This window comes from Anoplophora glabripennis, unplaced genomic scaffold (genome assembly GCF_000390285.2).
Source record: "Anoplophora glabripennis isolate ALB-LARVAE unplaced genomic scaffold, Agla_2.0 scaffold169, whole genome shotgun sequence".
Taxonomy (NCBI): domain Eukaryota; kingdom Metazoa; phylum Arthropoda; class Insecta; order Coleoptera; family Cerambycidae; genus Anoplophora; species Anoplophora glabripennis.
This window is the reverse complement of record NW_019416320.1, coordinates 638,294-644,293: the sequence shown is the minus strand read 5'-3', so window position 1 is coordinate 644,293 and position 6,000 is coordinate 638,294.

The window sequence follows — 6,000 nt, the reverse complement described above, 5'->3', positions numbered from 1 at the left end:
GGCCTCGCTAGAAATACCTATCTTTGAAAAGTCCTATTTACATTGGAATGCACCTTGTACTTTTGAGGTGAATTAAAAATTAAATCTACATACCACATTTGAATGAATTAACCTTAACCGTTCTTCAATTCAAAAAAATATATATTTCGTCAATTTTAATACCCTGTATAAAGAGTGGTCTTCTAGATGCACTTGTTGAACCAATCAGGTTAGGATGGGTAATTTATGGCCTACTACGATTTCTTGGGAACGGTTTCTTGGAAAATCACTCTAAGATTTTTTTTTTAATTAAAAATCTTTATCATTTAAAACCTCATAACTCATTTTATTACGTTTCTTTTCGGCTTAAAAACCTATTAGGCAGTGAAAACGCCTGTTGATGAAAATTAATCAATTATTGACACTTCTAATTATAATTGATAAAATTAGGTCTGCTTAAGGGACTAAAATTTTCTCAATTTTGTATAAAAATTATACTGGGTAGTATAACAACCCCGGGTACGATAAAAAAATATAAACGATAGTTGTGGCAAGAGATATGTGATCGTCATGAGAAATACCTACGTTGTATACATCTATTTCTAATTGACCGGAAGGCTCTGGCTTCTAACTTTAAAGAGGGGAAGTATGGTTTAATTTTATAAAACAAAAGCAGAGTAAATACACCTGACTTTATTATTTACGTACAACCGTCTTCAAATTAAACATGTGACAAATAGAAAGAACAACAAAAAATATTAACAACCATTTAACATAAAATGAGTGTGCCAGGCTCACCTAGAGCTCCTGTGGGGAAAGGGCATGGCAGAGAAACCCACGATCGTTGCTCTAACTACCCAAATATAAATACAAAACAACCGATAACAAATGGCATAAATTAAGATCCTTTGCTAATGATAATTAACGTACGACTCATTTAATGTGTCACTAAATGTCACCTCACTCGAATCAGACATACACACTTCCAAGTAAAACTGAAGAGGTTTGGTGTTAGTTACCCGGCAGGGCCGGAAGATAATAATAACAACAATAATAACAACAATAATAACAACAATAACAACAATAATAACAACAATATGCTTCAGTTCTCTTGAGACATAATACAATGCATGGAAAACGTCAAGTAAATACAATAAAATTCAAGGTACTGGAGTCCCATACGGGAGGCAATCCAGAGCAATTCTTTTTTTTTTGTATTCAATTATTCTTTTTACAGATTCATTCCGCACGGGCGAAAATGTTAGTAAATTCAACAGGGCTCTTATATGCGTATGATATAAAGTGAGAACAAGAACTGCTTTATTACTTGTTTTTCGAACAATGTAATCATGACAAAACAAGTTAAATGTGAAACAAAGAGTTGTTATTGCAATATCAGGGCAGTCACGACAATATATGCACATTTTAACATGTAATAAATAGTTAGCAATCGCTAATAATAATTGTAACAATTTTACATTAGAAAAATATACGCCCCTAAGCATAAGACAATGAAGGCTAAACATACACATAATTATTATCATGAAACATCTATAACCATCACAATCATAAGATTACATAGAACCATTAACAACAAAGTACTTAGAGAATAATTACCTGCTAACTAATACCGGTTAAACACTTTTAATTTTTCACTACTTTGCCATATTGCCCGTCGATCGTCTTACTCCCATCTCCACACTGTTCTCACTTCAACTATTTAGGCTTCCTTCCAGAATTCCCCGCCTAAGCGTTTGTTTTTGCGCTTCCTTCTGCCAACTGTCAATATTACGTTTTCATTATTATACAACACCCATGTAACAGGTGACGTCGAAGTTGATACGATAAGTATGGTTTTGCACAACTGCATTATAAATTGATTAATACGAGCATCTGGGATTTGAAGTGACGCTGATTGAGGCTAGATGGTCAGATTTTTAATCCCTCTCCAAAAAAATTGTTCCAAAAAAAGGCGCAATTCGATCAAACGCAATAGTAAATTTATAAATAAAATCAGTGAATCGACACTACAATAAATATTTCTTAAAATGTATGCTGCTAGCAAGCATAGTACTTCCCGACTTCCCTCTGTCCATTTGCGACGTTAAAAACTCAGACGTTCGTGCTCCTATCCAAAGTTGCGAAGGGCCAAAGCCGTCCCATCGAATCTTTCCTGGAACACAAATATTTTGACACGACCCGCCAAATATTTTGCAGCGGTAAATATTTGCGTTACCCAAAAATTCCACCCTTCACATCAAATATTTTCCTTGAGTTTCCTGTTCCGCCGCATTAGACTTTTTATCTGACAGACGTACAATCGCCATCCCTTTAAAAAAGTCCGTCTTCGACAAACGTTAACATTTTTCTTCTATATAGAACGCCGTGGTTCCGGTTTAATCTCAATCGAGAGCGCTGTGCGTTTTAAAAGCGCCTTTTGCGGTTGCGCCGAGAAACAACTACTCGACACCTATGAGTGTCATTAACAGTGTTTACTTTATGCATGATGCTTTGTTAGAAGCGAAAACAATACGCAGAAGAGCGGATTGGATATGGAATATTCGAAATCTAATAAAGTCTTCCGTTATTCTACCGTATCTGTGGGAATATGTCTGAGAGTTATATCCGATGCACGAGCAGCCTGGAGAAAAATCAATCTCCCGATAAGTTACTGAAAGAATAAATATTTGAGAATGTATGCCTTGCAGATTTCAAGGAATGATAGCTGGAATACTGATTCCAATAAGGAATATCCACTTACTTACCTGGATTATTTTCTGGAGGCAGAAAATTCGTATTTCCGCTCTGTTACTGTCTTCGCGATTGTTATTTTTTATTAGCAAATATTTGTTGTCAAACAAATGCTGTTTTAATAGTTATACATGCTGTTAATATACTTATGTTAAAAATTTAAAGAGGTGAAAAGAAAGCAAGAACTGAGTTAACTGATGTCACAACTTGTATCGGAAGTTTAAGGTCATAGAGAAAAAAGCTAATTAAAAATGTATTTCAAATTGTTTTGGAACTGCTGAAATACATGCATTTTATTGCGGCGAGTACTTACAAAAAAATTCTATAACACTTTTTACGAGTTTGTAGGTTTCTTATGAAATCGGACTGTATTCGAAAGTCAGTTTGTAATACATTGTTGTAGTGATTGCTGTGCTGTTTTTCGTTCGAGAGTAGGTACATTTAATACCGTATTTCTAGTTTTGTTTTGAAAATGGCGCATTTATTTAGCAATCGCGAATTTATGATACTCATAATTTATGGCGAAACAAAGGAAAAGAGCCACAGACCTTGCGAAGTGTACCGTGCACGATATTTAGATCTGATCGAAGAAGATCCGCATCGTGGCACCAGAAATATCACACAGCAAGTAAATATTTCGGATCCTGTTGTGTGGCGGACAATACGAGAAGATCAGTATAAGTATTTGCAATGCTATGGCACTGATATTTTCTATTTAATTTATGTGTCTCTCTATTCATACACCAGAGGACCCTAATATAGAACGCTAAATGCCATGTATTACCGAAGGACCATATTCCGCCATCTCTTGTTCACATAAAAATTAAATTTGGCGGCAAATTTAAATTTGCTTCGAAGTACTTTTTATAAATAATATTTGTTTTTATTTTTACTATTGTCATCATAAATTATTGCAAGACACGTGACCTTCGAGTATCAACAATTCATAGTTGGTACTATCAACTGAAAATCTCTAAACCTCAATGGCGTGGTTGAAGGGGTTAGAGGTAATTAAACAAAATTGTTTTTGAAATAGATTAACGTTTAACGATTAACGTTAAATTTAATACCTACAATTTTGAATTACACTTACAAAAAATACTTCTGTTTTTCGCTGTAATGCTTTTAACCTTATTAAAAGGAGAAAATGATGAAACTTCATTTGTTATATAATAAACGATTTGCCAATTTTTACCATCAAAACGAAAAATATAGAAGTTTAATTAAATCTACCTATTTTAATCGCAAGAGATTGTGCTAGCTCCATGTACATAGAACATTGGAATACCCCCTGTATATAATTCTTATTTTTTGCGTTATATTATTTGTAATCATAGAATTATAATGAACAGCATTATAGTACTAAAATCAAATATGGCAGCAAATAAATACATTAAATTAAATATAGAGGACTGTAGTGTAAAAATTATACAAAACATCAAAAGTTTCTGCGGCTCGCCCTCGTCTCGTGGGAAAATTTTCACGTCCCAGGCCCGGAACACTTCCGTTTCGCGACTTACTGTGTAAATATCGCATCGACAACCCTCTTGAAAATCTTTTTATAAATCCTCCGTCCGCTCTCCGCATTTTTTTCAAATCCTTTTTTACATAACCATGCTAATGTAACAGCCCAATAACTTTTTTATGTGCGCTCTTTCTCTAGTGAAAAACTGACAGCAATTTTTACTTTTATACTCTTCTGGGATGGAAGAGAAAATGAGGAGGAAAATAAAAATAAGTTTAGGGGTTGTTGTCGTAATTTGCATCAGTATCGGGTGGAAGAAGCCTTAAATATTTTATCACTCTCTTTTTTTTCATATACATATTGAGTGTGTATTCTTTATGTGGCGGAGGTAAAGTGGTGCTGTTTTGCATTTCAGAACTTGCTAGAGAAATTGAAGTGGGTCATGTGTCTATTTAATGTCAACTTAAACATAAAGCATATCGTAGTAGATTATTCATGTCGAAAACAAAGCAAAATGCAGAAATACTTATTTTTTATGTTATCATAATCGTATCATATATCCAGTACTGATGTGATGTATAGCGATGTGTTGCTTATGCTAGGTATAACTATTCTTTGAATCTATTATCAATTCTAACTGAATGTAACGTAACTTTCAATGTGTAGTTAAAGGTATATGTATAATTAGAGGGTGCCCTTAGAGCCTAGACCGAGAACAACAAAGCACGTCAAGACTTTATAGTCGGTTATACCGGAAGTCGACACCAATTTCGTTATTTTAAATGAGACACCCTATATATTATTGCATTTTCGCATTCTACGTTAAATTTGAGAGTCACTTTATTGAATATTCCCTATACCTAGGAGTTATAGATTTTGAGATATTAATTTTTAATTAAAAAATTTTAGAGATGCAAGGGTCCGCCGAGATGCTAGTAACTCTTTTCAGGAGCTTGATGTCATGTAGATTTTTGGAACCTGTAAAGGGCATAGGTGACACTACATTATGGTATATCAACAGATTAAAACATTTAATACTAGGTGTTTTATTTTTGCTGTTGCATTTTGATAACTTCAAACAGCCATAACTTTGTTAACTTAAATGGAACACCCTATATTTTTTTACTCTGTCGAATGCAGATTGAAATTTCCTTTCAAGCCATGTAAGGATTGTTAGGGTTGCCGTTACTATTTTTAGAGATATTTGCAATTTTCTATTTTTTGGACAGTTTTTCTCGTATCAGCCCTGTTGTCAAATTGGCCATAACCAGAAACACTCCAAAAACAATTGAAATAACATGGTATGTGTCAAATTAGTTGTTAAATTATTGTTGTATCTGAATAGTTCATGTCGAAAATTTAAATAAAAATACCTGGAGATCGTTTAAATTATACTAATGAGGATTATTTTAATTTTTTTGTTATTTATGGAAAATGTGACAAAGTAATTTCAAGAACATGTAGAAAATCTGCGGCTTTTTTTACAATAGCAGCAAATAAACAATGAAATATTTATACCTTGCATCACAGCGCATATAACAAACTTATGCATTTTGATAAATTATGACATTTTTAATATCATTTTTCATTTTAAAATTAACATTTCAATAATTCCAGTATAGTTTTTAGAATATTTTTGGCTGCAATAACCTCGTATCACAGTATACTACTACATATATCAAATTGTATTAAATGTATTCTCATAAATGCAATCGCTTTAAACCCTTGTCTTATAAAGAACATTTGTATTCACAGAAGTGTATCATAGTTGGTCTAGACGTAGCAGCTTTGTTTTTCGTGTTTTT